The following is a 17796-nucleotide window of genomic DNA, read 5'->3' as shown; positions in this document are numbered from 1 at the left end:
CGAAACGACAGAACAGACGTAGCGCGTCTACCTCTATTCGGACAATCCACGTTTAAGGATCTCTCGCTCGCACTTGATAGACCAGACCGACCGGGTTTACAGCTTTTCAATATCTAATCGAGCGAACAAATTATGCCGGCCCGTGTACCATGGCGCACCGTTGACGCGGAATGATGGATCGTTCGCGTGGTCCTATCCACCACTGCGCCCGATGCACTCGGTGGAATCTGAAAATCGGAAAACCGGCGATCTCTCTTTTTCTGTTCTATGCGAAATTCGGTTGAATTCGCCTGGATTCGAGTGCATTTGAACGTGGAAACATTATTCATTATTAAGGGACAAACAGTGAAATATGTAATACGTAGAAGAGATTTTGTTTAATAATGCATATAACAGATTGTGTTGTTTTCGAACACCGGGAAAATTTTCACGAATTAAAAGATAATTTATTTTAACACTTCAAGAATCCTAATAGAAAGAAATATTAAACAAATCCCGGGAATTTCTTTTCATGGTCACAACGATAATAAAATAAAATTCAATAATTTAATGTAATTTTATTTAATTTTATTTACAAGATTGATTGATTTTGCGTGTAAAATATCACGCAAAATTTAGATAAGTATAATTTAGAAGCAAATACATACAGTGCTGGACAAAAGTATTGGCACAGCAAGATTGTTATGATACAAATGCTTATAACTATTAAACAAATTGATTTAAACAAAAAACTTTTTGACGTATTTATTTATTATCTATCCTAGTTTATTACATAACAAGAGCAACAATATAAATAAAATAATACGCAAAATAATAACAAAAATATATTTTTTGAACATTTTATGGGTGGACAAAAGTATTGGCACAGTAGAATATTTACGCTTATAACTAATTACATAATAAACTTCTAATATTTTGTTGGCAGTCCTTTTCTTTTAAGGACTTCCTTTAATCTTCTGGGCATCGAGTGGACTAATTTTTTAGTGAATTCAGGTACAATATTGCTCCATTCCTGCAGAAGAACTTTCTTCAGTTCAGACTTGCTTGTGATATTATGTTTCCTAATTCTTTTTTCCAATTCGTTCCACACGTGCTCAATGGGATTCATATCGGGACTTTGAGGTGGTGTGTTTAAATTGCACAAATCATAAACAGAAGTCGTTTTACTGTGCGTTCAGTCATAAAACGCTTTAAAAGTGAAGAAAATCTAGAGAATCAAATTAGGAGTGGTCGCCCTTCTAAGGTAACAATTCGAGAAAAAAGGAAAATCGTAAATATTGTAAAGAAGGATCCAAAAACTAATTCGACTGAAATTGCTTCGATGTTAAAAGCTGAGTGTGAAAAAGAAGTAAGTACCAAAACTGTACGTAGGGTATTGAAGGATGCCGGTTATTCTGCCCGTGCAGCACGAAGAAAGCCCTACATCAGTAAAATAAACCAAAAGAAAAGAGTGGAATTCGCGAAAGAGTTTGTTACGAAAGATACTGATTTTTGGGAAAAGATCATGTTTTCAGATGAAAGTAAGTTTAATATTTTTAAATCTGACGGCAGAATATTAGTATGGCGAAAACCCAACACAGAGATGGACGAACTGAATCTGCAAGCCACCATGAAACATGGGGGTGGTGGTTTAATGGTGTGGGGATGTATGGCATCATCGGGTGTAGGAGAACTTATATTCATTGATGAGATAAAGGATAAATATGTATATTTAAATATACTCAAGCAAAATCTTTTGAAAAGTACTCAAAAATTAAACCTCCCCAGGGATTTCTATTTTCAGCAGGATCGAGATCCTAAACATATGGCGTATATTGTTCGTCAGTGGATAATATATAATACTGCCCACACATTAAACACACCACCTCAAAGTCCCGATATGAATCCCATTGAGCACGTGTGGAACGAATTGGAAAAAAGAATTAGGAAACATAATATCACAAGCAAGTCTGAACTGAAGAAAGTTCTTCTGCAGGAATGGAGCAATATTGTACCTGAATTCACTAAAAAATTAGTCCACTCGATGCCCAGAAGATTAAAGGAAGTCCTTAAAAGAAAAGGACTGCCAACAAAATATTAGAAGTTTATTATGTAATTAGTTATAAGCGTAAATATTCTACTGTGCCAATACTTTTGTCCACCCATAAAATGTTCAAAAAATATATTTTTGTTATTATTTTGCGTATTATTTTATTTATATTGTTGCTCTTGTTATGTAATAAACTAGGATAGATAATAAATAAATACGTCAAAAAGTTTTTTGTTTAAATCAATTTGTTTAATAGTTATAAGCATTTGTATCATAACAATCTTGCTGTGCCAATACTTTTGTCCAGCACTGTACGTTTAAACTATATTCGATTAGAATAACTGTCTTACATTGTAGCAATAATGTAAATTGGAAGAAAATAATAATGCAAATAAGATGTTTCGTCAACTTAATATTTCATATACACATTGATCCTTAGTAGACAAAAAGTATTCGACACGTGAATCCTTATAGATGAAGAAAGCTGATGTACGAAGGGAAACGAAAGAGCGTAGAAAAATGAAAAATTTCCCTAAAACATCCAAACTTCATACATAAAATGAAGGAAATAAACAGATCATCGCCAATGCCAGTGATCTAAATCAATTCAAACCAATATTCTAATCCAGTAACAAGGATCGAAGGATTTCCTACATCGTCGAATTAGGAGACGACGAGCATTCGAACTAAATCCCCGGAGTTTCGATACCTTCGATAGACAAGTTCGCGTGAAACGGACGTTGGGATCAGGGGCTATCAGAAAACCGGGGAGTGCTTTGATATTTACCGAGTTGGAGGAGCTCCGTATCGCGGATTACGAAAATTGCCGGGAACGATATCGGAAAGGGCCGAAGAGAGGAACGGCCCTCGCTATTAATATTACGAGGCCGTGTTTCGACGAACGTGCCTTAGGATAGCTCGAAACGATCCCGGCCCCTCTTATCTGCCCCGTTTCTTCCTCGTTTAAGGTTCGCCAAGGCTTCACAAGGCGCATCCTTAAGGATTCAACGAGTACACCGCTTATCTCGGTCAGACGAGAAGCTATGGTGGCTATAGGAGAAAATGAGATTCGTATAACCGCGGATCGAGACGCGTCTATGCATAGTGGATGGAGGCCTCCGAGTCATTTTGATGATTCCCCCAGATATACGACGCAGATTAACCGGCTGCACCACGGTTTCGATTGCGTTACACTTCGCTTTCATTGTTCCAAGTTCGTGCGACCTTCCCTCCTTCTCTTTTCTTTTCTCTTTTAAAAACTTTTTTGTTTCAAATCCCTCGCTGATATCGCAGGGGATACGTACCGGGGTGATTTATATGGAAAAGGCCGATGGAGGCCGCTGGATCCACGCCAAATTCGTTCGTTTTTGCTCCAACTTTATGAACGTGTCACGCAGCCCTGTTCCCGATGATGCTGTTAGCGGTGAAAACTAATTTCGCTCGGCGATGCGAACTTTAATCTGCATTCGATTAAGCCTGTCCTGAGTCGCGAGTCCCCTCCTCCTCTAATACCCTGATCAATTATCGTTCACAAATGTACCAATCGTTCGCCAAAATCGCAACTTCGTAACCCCCAAGATGAACGTGAGATATTAACTGAATGATAAATCGTGCCACAGGGAATTTAAGATAATTTGTCACATTCATCCAGAAGAATCTTTACACTCGAATCGGCTGTTGCCAGACAATAACGGCGAACACGATTTTATTAAAATACTGTAATCCTGTTGGCAAGCATCAAACATTAGGGAAGAGGGATGAAAAAATCAGCATAAGAACGAACAATAGTCTCTGTCAGCGAGCTTATCTCGCGACGAAACGAGGGAAAGTCGGATCGCGTGCTACGAAGCCACTTTTCGACGTCTCCGAGAAGCTCGACGATCGCAATTTTCAAATCAATTAAGAGCGAACGTCGGACGGAGCGAAGTCGAGTAGTAACGAGGTGCCACCGATCTGATAGTGGCAGTTGAAGCTGGAGAAAAGGAGATGACCGTTAGAAGGGGAGCGAAGAAAGAAGCCTTTACTCGAGCAGTCACGGTGGCCAGTCAGCAGCGTGTAACATTACGATAGTGATTTATATCTGTTGAGAGTATAGAGGCGTCGGTAATGCACTCGGAAGCTGCGAATCAACCAACGATCCAGGCGTTATAAAGCCCGTCCACCCCTTGTCTCGCCTGATCTAATTATAATTTATTGAACTCCTTAGCAGGCAGTACAACTGCGAGAGAATCGTAATAAGCGACACGCTAATGACTAATGACCAGCCACGGCCGGGCGAAAACGCCGTGATTTATTTCCGGTACCGGCAGTTGTTGCATTGTAAACCGGGTAGGCCGAGGAAAATAGAGTGGCGCGGGGGAGAACCGGTGTAATATCCATCGAACGATAATTAATTATCAGGTCAGCCTGTCGATAAAAACTGCGCGCCGTTCCTTTGAATCTAAATAGACGCGTCTCGACACGGGGTTTCAGGGTTTAATACTTCGTTACGTGAGTGCATGCTATTATGAGAACGTTGAGTTGGTAAGTTTTTAGTTATTACATGTTAAAATGAAACGATGGAGCGTCGGGGTAACGGACTATCTAATGAAAATTCTAGACATAGAGTTTTCCTCGGAAAAAGAGAATTTTAGGGAGTTATGGAAAATAATCTACGAGCCACGTCTCTGTGTTAAGCGGGAGGGAAAGAGATACGAGGTATAAGAGATAGAATGATAGGAGAAAATGTATATTGTAGAGGACACAAGCCAAGGCTTTGACAAGTATGCACCTGTCGGAGTGCATTATCGGACACATCACACGGCAAGACATTGACCAATACACGGGCGAGAAGATTGTTAGATATCATCAAATATATTATGTAACATGCAAAGAATACAGTTAGACACGTACTTTTCCAAGCACACACGGTGCACACCACTAAAAAAACGTAATAGATATCATCGAGTGCATACTTCTACGACACTGTATAACTAAGTAGATAGAGAAAAACAATCTTTTTAAACGTATCGTTATCGAGGCAACATTTTACTCGCAGATCCCTACCGACAAAGAGATTCATACAACCCCTTTTTAACTTGGGTCAATGACTTTTATACTGGTATACTTCCAACGAGAGATTCGCCAAGTTTGTAGCTGCAAATCGCCAACAATTTGAATAAGAAATGTCCTAGCGAACTTGAGTGAACTTTATCAGCCGAGTGTAGAACAAATTCAAGAAGGAGGAGGAGGAGGACGGCACGCATCCACGAACGTTAAACAGCTAAAAGAACGGCATCGTTTCGCGAGGCAAAGAAAAAGGAAAATGAAAGGAGGGTGAATAGGGGAAGCTAGGGTTGCAAGTTTTCGTCGCACGGTATAGCGAGAAAACCATTAGGAAGGCAAGTCGATGGAGGCTTCTTGCGAACCTGTATCGCCTTACCCTTCGTCGTCTCCTTTTGGTTTAATTAAATTCTCGAAGTGGCGGTGCCTTGCACCCCTTTTTTTTCTCTCTTACCCTCGACACCCCTCTCTGTCCCCCCAGACCGCTCGTTTCTTCCAACTGTACCTTCACGTGGTCAGACCTCTTAGGCGCGAGAGTGGTTCCACGCACACATAGCGCCGTTACTAATTGACGGATGAATTAATTAGCGAGAATGATCGATCGTATCCGCCCGCCCACCAATAGGATTTATTTTCCGCGGGTACCTCCACGACGAACAGCTACCTGTGTGTATTATGACCCGAGAAAACCAAGATCGGGATTCGATAAGTGAAGTAGAAAGTGAAATCTCACAGACCATAAAATACGTCTAACCCGATAGTAGCCCGAGATTTAAAAGATTAGATGTACTACATGATATAAATTAATATGAATGAGACTGATAGAGTAAAAACAAGGGCAGACTAAAGATGGTTTCAAAGGGACTGTTTTATCGAGATTGCAACCAACTCGAAAGTTATACAGGATTTTCTAGAACGCGTTACCAACAATTTAAACATTACTTGAAAATCACTGGAAAGTCATCAAGGTCGTAGCATTAGCAAATGTGATCATCGAACTTGTTTCATTTCTGTCGGAACGACCGAATCAAATCAAATTACTAATACTTAAATTATCTAAAAATGCTAATTCATCACGGTATCACACTATTTTATAGTTCTCAATAGGCAAGTACCGTAGCAAATAACATTATCATTGATAGAAGGAACGCAAGGAAATATATGCATCCATTATTTTCCACGACTGTTGCGTGAAATGAGAAGAAACTGTTTAACTTTCTTCCATTCCCCTGCACTTAACGGTCGTTCGAGGGCGGATGCGGCAAGGGTCCGCCGATCAATCGTGCGATCGCGTGAGACACGTACCGAGGGAGTTTGGCACCGCATTAATTACCGGTCGCCAACAATGGCACAATAATTAACAATTACGCAGTTTGATAATTATATACCTGCTGGCTGAGTTATCGCCTGCCGTTTGCCGTGACCGGGCCCTGTGTTTCGCGTGCTCACACACGCGTACACACGCGATACCACACCACCTGCAGGCCAAGCGTGGCGCATAGAAGGCAATAAATACACGCGGATCCGGCGGGCCAACGATCTAATTATGCCCGAACAATGGCACCGTATCGGACGTCCCATTGAAAACCTGATAAAGCAGATAAAACGCGAGTAGTCGAGTTCGACGTCCACCACCGTGTTAGTATATAGGAAATCGACGAATTTTAAAAGAGACTCGTCGACCTCAAACTCCCTTCCCTTACCATTCCTCCTGAATGGCACAGCTACGGCCCGCCATAGTGATTTATCTCTCCGCTTCGTAGGAGTCTCGGTTCTCGCGCACGGGACGCGCGTTGAATCCGTCTTGATTTATAACGAGGCCGCGGCTCGCATCGATGCTTCATAATGCCTTGTAATTACCGATGGTTCCCTTAAAAATTACGCCGTCCGAGATAAGGTTCCGTCGCTCGGGCGACGAAACTTCTCGTCCCTAGGCATTCCCTGATTAATGATACGAACGACGTGCGTGGGACTTCACCATGCAATCGTCCCTCCGCCACGAGAACTCTCTCTGGTCAATAGCGACCCTCGACTCCGAGCTACGAGATCGCGTGCGATTTATTGCCGATTCGCTGGTGAAACGCTACTGTTTCAAACGTCGTGGAATTATCGAGTGTTCGTAGAGTCGCTGGAAAGTTCGCAACACCGCGAAAATCGTCACAGTAAATTATGTAAATTCGCTATCTTTTCGTCTGATTTATTTAGGAAAGGTTAAATTTTAATTTTAATACCCGAAATATCAAGGACTGAGTGAAATCGTGCAATATGATTTATATCAAATTTCTCTGTATCTTTCGCTTGATATGTTGGATTTTGAAACGTTGAAGCGTTGGATTTTTTTACTACTCTTTCTTTATGAATTGAAATTCAATTACTCCGCGGTCAAATTAAAGAGAGTGCTACTAGTAAACGTATTATCTATCGTTAAGCTTTTAAATTTTCTTCTAGCAGTACCATCGTTCGAACCAAAGTGCTGGTCAGCCGTACGAAAATTTTATACGATCTGAAAGAATAATAATTTTAAAAATCAATATCGAAAACATCGTATCTCGATGTATTCCGATTAGTAAACTCACTCTGGTGAGAAGTAGAAAATATATATATTTTGATCAAAAAATACAGACGTACGATTTAGTATTTTCTTGGAAAAAAAATGTCGCAGTTGATGTCTCGTAGAATAAAATTCGCGATGCCGAAACACGAATCGATTTTCCAGTTCCCCCCTCCACGTGTTCTTGCGCTGGTTTTCGTCCAGCTGTAAATTCTTTCACGTAACGTGACCCATGTAACGCGCGAGCGTATTACACCGCGCGAACCTATTTACGCGACGAACGTCTGCCTCCTATTCACGACGGTCCGTTGAATAACACGAGCTAGAGGGTGAGAGACACTTTCTATCGTGGTTATCATACATTTACATTAGGCGGCCGTTGGCGAAACGCGGAACGAGTATTTCATAGACGACGTTAAATCAGCAATTTCGAAACGTCACCGATGGAAATGAAGTCGTGCCTCGTGTCCATATAAAAACAAAATTACATCTATTCTTGAAATAGACGATTGCACAAGAATAGCCGGTGAAAAAATACTCAAAATTACGCCAAAGCAGCACAATTCAAATATTGGAAAATATTATAAAGGGGGAACGTTGCAAAAATTAAAAAAATATCATACGTTATACCACCATCGTAAAATGGTCCTCTCTTTTCTTTAATTTTAGAGTTTTTCTTTTAATTTTACCAGTTTAATAGAATTATGAATTACGGTCGAAAATGCGCACACTTCTCTGATGTTTCAAAGTACTGACAACCACGACCAAAAATGTAGAAAAGTGAATTTTACAGGTGCATTTTGAATGGTTACCTGGTGCGTGGTACATTTTGATTCATGGGGATATAGAAATACATTTTGTGTACAGAATAAAATAGACATCGTTAGAAACTGAAGCTTCCTTATACATGCATAACTCGTCAAAAGAAGTCGATGTTGCTAAAAAAATTCAATCAGCGAAAGAATACAGACTGTTAAATTTTGAATGACGTTACGCGATGTAAGATAAAATTTATGGTATGAAAAGACCACGTAGTTAAATTAAGACCAAGACCATCAGCGCGGAAATCTGTGCTCGAAGCCGAGGTGACCCGGTTCCCAGTGCATGTTTTATTTATCGAATTCATCGGTGGCCGATGCAACGCGCCGCGAAACAGCGGCAATGTGCCGCGCCACGTCACGACGAAGACTGAGAAAGGTGGTACGTACGCGGTGTGATTTATGGGTGCAACACCTGACGGCATTTTGTTCGCTTTTGCATCAGCGTTGTTACGTTGGCAGCCAGTTCCGCCCTTTTTTACCCCCCTCGCGCTCCATTAGTAATGCCTCGGTCATTACGAGCCCCAGTCGATTTCCCGTGGCTAATAAATCCCGATGAAATTTCCATCCTCGCCCTTCTTTCTTTTCTCTCTTTCCAAGGGGAGCTCGTCCGTCTAAGTCTCTTTTTCGAAGAAAAGACCAACCCCTCGCGACCAAACCATCGGAACAACGGCAACCGACATAATATCCTGACAGATAGAAATTCAACGCATTGCGGTCATTTTATTATCGATATTTATTATGATCGGTAGATAGTAATTTTATTATATGAAATATTTTGAAATCGCTTGTGGTTTCGTTTAAAAGTAAGTAAAAGCAGATTTTAATTTAACATCGAAATATGTTATATTTAAGGAAAAGCTACCGCCTTTAGAAATAGTTAAAACAAAAAGGAGTGGATTGTATCCCAAGGTTATTAATGAAGAAGCGATAAAAATCTAAAAACCCCTGACTGTGAAATACGAAACGCCAGATATCTCCATAACGTGTTAAAAGGGTAACATACGGTTGGTTGCGATAAATACGACATAATCTATACGAAGTCATCTTGAGTTTGTAAAAAAGCAGATCGCAGACTTCCTGCTTGGAAGCCGGTCTGTTTTCGAAGTAAATCAACCCTTGATTCTTACGATAAATTCAAGAGGGACGAAAAATGAAAGAAACCACCAGTAATTTAATCGTGTAATTACAATTTGTACGAACGCCACTTTTAATCCCCGTTCCTCTGACAAACACCGTTATCGAACCCCAAATAAAGAATCTAGCCGTGGATAGAAAGTCGTCGTCAAATATTTAATCCTAGCGCCGCGCCAGTATTCCGCGATCAATATTATCCTGAGACACGATTGCCGTGAGAATTTCTCACTTTATTTCAACTTTTCGCCTTGCGATCGGCGAGAACAAATTCCTTTTCTTGGTCAGTGAAAAATTTTCGAATATACGACCTTTGACCGAGGATTGGTTTTCAAAGGTAATAGGTCTTTTCCTTTTCACACAATTACACGAGGAATAGCTACGATAATCAGGAAAGAGATTGTTAACTATAACGAAATTATACGACAACGCAATATACCTGGGGAATATAGATAAAATAATCTACATATTATTTTGACAAGGTTCAAAAAATGTATCACGATATTTCATAGAAGCTTACTACACAAATCAGAGGCGCGAGGAGGAATTTCCATAACTTGAAAAAGATATTTCAATCTTTTTGTACTTTGTGAAATTATATTATAGAATTTATATCTATTATATAGAAAAAATATGTAGTGGGAAAGGAAATATTAAGGAAATTTTTGGAATTTCTCTTCGCAATGGCAATGCTAAAAAGCAGAATTCAGCGATATCAATGAATTGGAGAAAGAAATTGTAAAGACGACCAAAAATAAAATAGACCTAACAGGGACTACCTTCGATTAACTTCGGTTCCGCGTGAAAATTAAGAAAACCTTGAAATAAACGTCATCCATAAAATCGTCACGCTCGCAGTCATAATTGTTTGAACGATCCTTATGATGGGTATTCGCTGATCGCAACAAATGTTCCTTTTGTTGAGAAATTGCTCGATGATCCACGGTAAACGACGGATTTTAAAGGATCTCGAGATTCTCGTGTACGATACGGGGAAGCTTCCATTTGGATTTCACGAGGTTTATCTTTTCAACGAATCAATGGTAACACCAAAACCAGACAAAGAGAAATCCACAGCATTCAACTCTGCGACAATCCTATAATAGAACCGTTGCCCGATCCCCTATATTGCGTCGTTAAAATAATTCACGACTCGACTGACTAATCCCTATTTCGCGTGGTCGCAGGCAGAACACATACTTCGTTGAGCAGGATAAACGCCTTGAATCGACGCGTTTCAATTTAATATCGGATTAAGCCGACAATCATGTTTTTCATATGTTCCTTGTTTCTCAATCTAACAATGTTGCACGATCAGTTCTAGTATGTATCACGATAATTTCCTGCGTGAAATTGTTCAGAGTGGTTAGTTGGTTTAATACTGGGGCTACTATAGATATTGTAGATACATTAATAATTAGAATTAACATATCGATTATGAATCCATTTCTAGGTACCTATAATGCTGTATATTAATAAACGATACTTCTTTCTGTGTTATAAAAATTTACATATGAGTTTGAATATATTATTATGAAATCTTTTCTCACAATTTCGTGATTTTTAATTCACATCCTTAATACACGTAATTTCAAATTGTACTATATGAATATTCCACATGTATGATATATATTATTACTTAATACATGTTTAATATATATCATTACTTAAAAGCACAGTTGGTTTATTTAATAATTTGCAACCGCAAAAGATTGTTGCTTGACTTATCATCTCTTTGCGCCATAAAGAGTTCCAATTTAACTCGAAAATTGTACGTAAAAATCCTTGGACATGGTGTTCATTATGGTTGCCTACCGATAACCATAACGCCTGACGAAGCCCGGAAGCTACGATAAATTATTATAAAAGCGTAGCGAAGCGTAGGAAAAGGCGATCACGTGCATCCTTCCGCACGCAGAACCGACATGACGGACGCTCAATGGACCCGGAAATTGATTTTATTCGTCTCGGTTGGTGGACACGACGCACGAGACAGCGTCAAACAGTCCCGCCGCCGCGCTCGAAATATCAATTTTCACAACAAATATGTCCATAACTTTGCCCGAATAAATCTGAGAATAGGCACGCGTGCGCGCAAGAACGATGCTTAGAAGCCCTCAGCTATACAGAGAGAAGCACGCGCTATGATTTATCGCACGGCTAAGTAAATTCAAGACCTGTTGTGCAGCCAACTGGTCAACGACGTTTCCTTTCGTTGACGTGGCAATCTGCCAAAAATTTCTTCTCTTTTCTGGTACGGTCATTTTTAGTCGATATATCGATCGCGCTTTGTAGTACGAGACATACGGTACTGTATAAAGGTCTTAGACCTAACAAATGGGAATGTTTTACTTTTTGCGGTGGAATGTAAGAACGTAAAAACGTGAAATGTTTTATTTCAATTCCATTGTTATTTCTTAACAAGCTAACAAATAACTCGAAGAAAAAAAGTTTCGTCGAGCAATTTTTTTCTTCGGCAATTTTCTAACTCATTTTCTGTATATTCAACACATCGAAGCATTTCTAAAAAAAAGTCATAGATCAAGGATTCACTAATAAAACTTTGCGCGGTACTGTATTTTTAGAAGTAGCTGCTTATTTCGTCGAACGAAGCACAGTTCGAGTGTTTTCTCGATAAATATTTTCGAAATGATTACTTTTAATTTCGTTGGAGTACACTCGACCCGCATCGCGGAAACTTGTTAAAAATACTTTTAACTTGTCAAGATACTCATTAACCGGCGACGGCCTGCACTGTTCTACTTCCTTTCAACGGATACTTGCTATTCCATCGATCCTATTTCTACTTGAGAAATCAATCTTAATACTCATCTGCCATTGCATAACTGCAACTTATTACCCTCTTGTTCACCGACGAAGAACACCAAACGAGGCACCGTCATCGCAACGCTTTCAATTACGAGACAAACGACTCTTTTGTGTTTTCCCTTATATTTCAATGGAAGGAAGCGACGCGTAGGATGCAACCACGCGCCTCTATCATCCGAACACCTCACGATCGCAATAAATCAACGTGCAACCTAATTAACCGACGGCCCAACCCATAATGGGGGTTTCATTACCAGCGAGCACGCTAATTACGTGAATCCACGACTGACACCAGGTGAACATAAGTTTACGTGACCGTTTCACGGCCCACGATTCCGCGTTACTGTCTTTGATTGCTAATCGTTCCGTTGAATTCTCCAATTAGCCTGTCCGTCCAGAGTGACGTTCGTTCTACGATCGAGCTATCTCACACGAACCTAAAACTTCGTTTAGTAATACATCGAGAAGCTTAGCATCTGATCTGCCGAATCGAGACGATTAATCTCAAACGTGACGCAATTTTGATAAAAGTACCAACAATGATATCGTGGAATATTATAAAAATGTAAGAAAGATAAATTATATTTACCCTCGCTAATTCAGGATTAAAAGCAATCTAGCCAGGTGTTCATTTATCTTTATTAATTTTTAATTCCGTGACGTATAACAGAGGCTGGTTAAAAAGCGACCCAGTTAAAAGTGTTAAAAATCCTATGGAAATAATCATATTACCGCCAGCTATTCCTCAACGTTCCTCGGCTGGAAATCGCGTCGAATCGATCACCGCAGCGGAATTAGCGAACAACGTAAATCTTCACGGTGACCCGATCAATTTCGCGGCATAAACCGATAAACTCGAAATGTTTCGAGCGCGACGTCGCGCGCGGAATATTCAATGGGGGCCGCTGTATAAAATTGCCGGTGCTTTATCAAATTTTTTTTTGTCTGCACCATGTTCCTCCGTTTACAGGTTATATCCGCCCGTTCTTTTATCACCAGTGTGCCAGTGCACTGGCGTGATTCTGTCCGCGTGACTTGCTGACGCGATACGACAACGGCGACAAATGGAACAAGTTGCATGAAGAAAGTTAAGGGCGAGACGGAAGCGTTGTCTATTCTAGAAACGAAAAGGAAATGACGAATGATTCGCTATTCGATTTTCAAGAGGCGGATGAGTAATAAACAAACGTCGCGAGATTGGAAAATAATACACGACTAGAAAGCATTTTCATGAAACGTGGTTCGACGATTAATATGATAAAACGCGGACTCTGATACGCGAACGTTAATTGTTCGATCGTTTTTGGCTACGACCGAGTTGTGATTACGTTGATTGTAAAACACGGTGTAATGCCATCCCCGTAATTACGCAGCCTTTATTTTCTGATCTGGAAAACAACCGAACGTCACCACGGAATTTACTCGTAATTGCGTATTCCACGCTGTGGTAATCGGCAGGTTTCATTTTCTTTCCAATCTGGCGAGGAATTGGTGGATAGCATATAACACAATCGAATCGTATTAACCCTTTCCCGGAGGATGGTGGCTCATCTCTGTCAAAAACGTTGAACGTTTATTTTATATAGTAACAAGGCGCAGAGTCGAATTAATATACTTTTCATATCTCTATATAATAATAAAATTTAGGAAAGATAAACTTGAAATATCTGAATCAAAATTAATCTAGCGTCCTGCTTTCGAGAATTAACCCTAGAACAATTGAGAGGGAAATTTATCTCGAGTCCGCCAATTAGAAATTATAAAAAATTCATTAGTCCTCTAATCCCGACAATTTCCAAGAAATTATTTAATATTCAGCAGTTTAGCAAAGATATTATAAAGACACACGAATGAATGAAGCACACGAGCTCAAACTCTAGTGAACTATTGCTTTCTACACAGTTAGATAATTCAACTATAGACAAAGGGGCTGATTTTTCGAGCAGATACTACCGAGTCTCGAGGAATGAATATTTAATTAAACGTTCAGGATGTTGTCTCGCGAAAGAGAGAGTAAAAGATCTTTGGATGGTTCGAAGGTGGAACGACGGACTTCCGCCGGAGAATTCGAATGCACGCGGAAGATGAGCGAACCCTGATACCCGATGATTTGATCGTTAAGAAACTTTTGAAAAGTTGCAGCTCCTTGAGAACACGCCGCCAGTTACTCTTGCACGGTTAAAGAACGGCGGGACCTTCTGTTTTCGACTGACTGGTTGAAAAGAAAAGTTTACCTTGTCCGTGATTAAAGGGGAGAAAACTTATCTCTTGATCTACGCACCTGGCTAGCTATCTTAGAGAGCATCCGAGAGAACTTGGCGCAACGATAATGAGATTTCGAATCAGAACGAAGAATCTCCTCTATCTACCTCATTGATTTCTTCCTCTAGTTAAGAGGGTAATGCAAGAACAGTATACGCACTTGAAATTATTCGGATAAAACTCGAAGCAGAAGCAGACCGAGAGATAGACGAACCTTTTTACATGACACTTAAAAATTATTAAAAAGATAGAGGAAATAATAAAAGAAGTATAATTATAGGAAAGCTTTGCATGAAAAGTCCATATGCTGTTATTAAGAGATAAAGAGACTACACGAAAATTGAATTTTTCTTCAAATATATAGCGATGCACTATGCAGTGATGTTGAGGTTATTAGATGTATGTGAATACAAAAGGATGCGTGGATAAATTGTAAAATAGAAAATATATTTTAAATATTGAAGTGATCCAGAGCTGATCCAAATCCGCATACTAACAGTGTGACCCTATGACTGAAAACCCTGAAGCCAACGTTGCCTGTGTACTGTTTATGGTTTGCCTTCGACGCTTTTGTCTATACGCTATCGATGGCTTCAGTGCTTGGGAAAACTAAAAGACTAAATATAGAGTTTTCTTAGAAGTGGTGACCACTTCAACAAGTGATATAGGCAAAAAAACATATAAATTACAACATATAAATTAAAACATAAATTTAATTTAAATGTAAATTAGATTGAACGTAAGAAGACTCTCATATAGCACTGTGTTAGTTTCGTTAGGAAACAATATCGAAAGCGAAACATAAGATAACAGAAATGACTTATGATGAAAGGAGATTGTTATATTCCATGTTTACGTTCTCCGTTCGTTTGTCCCCATTTTCAAATTGATCCATTTCAAACCAAACAATAATAATACATCGTAACAGAACTGCTTATGCTCAGAACAGAATGAATAGTAAATTTAATATGTACGACCAACAATAAGTACGTATGGCACGAAACTTGTTAATACGCAGTTCGCCAGAAAGGAGGCATTTTAACGAAACAAGATCCGGCACGGAACTTTCTGTATTCACTATGAGCATTCGTTCTAGGTGTCAGACAAGATTAGCGCGAATGTTACCGCGTTCAACTAGCTCTTTGATACATTAACTGGCGTCGTGATGATGATGTAACAGCGCCCCTTAAACTAACGCTTGCTCGAAATACAAGGTGTAATGGCTCGAGGTGCTGAGTTCCATAATTTGTCGCGTTCAGACACAGAGAACGAACAAACACATCGTATTTACGCTGATCGATCCGATTTCGAAACATTGTGCCACACGGGAATTGCGTTGTCAATTATTGTCGACGGGCTAAACACTTATTTGCATGATGAAGCGATTCTACGAGAGATAATCGTTTGGAGATATAGAAAGCTTCGAAACTTCTGATGAATACGCTATTTAGACTGGTTAGAAAGATGACAGAAGGGAAAGGTTTACGTAAAAATTTTGAGGGAGGAAGAAAAATCGAATATAGTAATCTTCGGGAACGACTGAATTCCAATTTCGAGTTGCGGAAGCTTTCCGAATTACGCGGAGAACTCAGTATAACAGCAATATTTATTACCGTGTAAAAGTTTTCAGAGGTTGTTTCTGAACAGGTAACAGCTCACCTCTTGAGATAACCGGAAGCGGTTACGTTTTCGTAACGCGCAGACGTTGCTCACGTTTGCGCTTAATCCATTCGCATTAAATTTTGCGCGTAAAAACGCGAAACCGTAAGAACGCAACTGGCGCTCTTTATGGTTTAATTACATTCTTTCCTCGCCGCATACTTTATCTCCATAAACATTCTTATCCCGTAAAGGATAATAGATACTTAAAAACCTTGCTATTACGAGAGCAAATGAAAATTGTTTCTCGGTCACGCCCAACCCAAATAGTAAGATAATAATACTAATTGAGGAGGTGGATAAATGATAGAATTTTCTTCTAAGAGTAGGGCACATAAACTTCATGTTTGTTCAGATGAATTTGTTCTAGATTTCCATAGTTTATGTTTTAGTATTTGGAATCGATTACAGATGTTTACATGAAAATTTGATTTTATCCAGGATTTCAATTGCTACATTGAAATCTTCTTCGCAAGATTGTCGGATCAATATGAAGGAAGAAATATCAAGCAAATCATTTCAACTGCCTTTTATAAATACGATATTAGAGACGGAATTCAATAACGTACATTAAAAGCGAGAAAGACAATTGGAAATGAAATGTTGAGTAAAATACCACGTCGATTCTTAATGTGTTAATCACTACAAACAATGGAACAAAGGAAGGACAATAAAACGCGACAAACAATGAAGTGAAAGTAGGATGGAAATTGCTATAAAATCTGATCAATGAAGGATAGTTTCCGAGTCGACGACAACAGAAGGGGAACAAATTAACTTTTCCAATCATAATTTACACGAGCCTGAACAGGGCTAGATTAATGCGCCGCATTAAATCAATTGTGCTAATGCGGCCCGCTGCATAAATACGCAAAGCTCGTTAAAAACAAAAATTAATGCCCTCCGGTAGTCTCGCGGCGGTCACGGCACGAATTGCGATATTTCCGCGTTTCACGGGCCCGCGATCGTTAAGTACGCCCAGCTAACAAAATTATCGCCGGCACCCGGCCGCCGTCGAAATCGAAATTAACATCAAAGAGAGGCTCCATATGCCGTTGGCCCCTATTTATCGATCGAATCTTGTTTCCCCACTTAGCCAATGCAAAAATCGACTGACAGTTTCGGGAAACTTTGGCGATGATCCACACTCGATTAGCTGTTAATCGACTATCAGCAAGTGGAGCTCTTTTTCATGAGGTACGAGAGAAAAATAGATATATAAATATATACAAGGTATTCTAGTTTCTCTAGGTTTAGCTGACAGCACGAAGAAATTAAATTCATTACTTCAGAAAGGTGATTTTCATTCTATTCCATCTTAATCAATCAATCACTCATATCAGTTCACCACGTGTACCGATATTTACTTGTTTCATATATTTTTCTGTGAAAGTTTCTCGATCTCTGACATGGGACCAAGAGCTACAGGAAACCAATATTTCGTATTTTTATTCTGACCTTTTAAGGAAACT

General features: G+C 39.6%; 1 protein-coding gene across 1 annotated transcript in view; it reads right to left on the bottom strand.

Annotated features, from left to right (window-relative positions):
- LOC132908498 (unconventional myosin-IXb) overlaps positions 1-17796 on the bottom strand; it is a 92692-nt gene that overhangs the window by 41996 nt on the left and 32900 nt on the right. The gene's annotated exons all lie outside the window — the stretch shown is intronic.

Source organism: Bombus pascuorum, chromosome 7 (genome assembly GCF_905332965.1).
Source record: "Bombus pascuorum chromosome 7, iyBomPasc1.1, whole genome shotgun sequence".
NCBI lineage: Eukaryota > Metazoa > Arthropoda > Insecta > Hymenoptera > Apidae > Bombus > Bombus pascuorum.
This window is presented reverse-complemented; position numbering and strand designations above follow the sequence as displayed.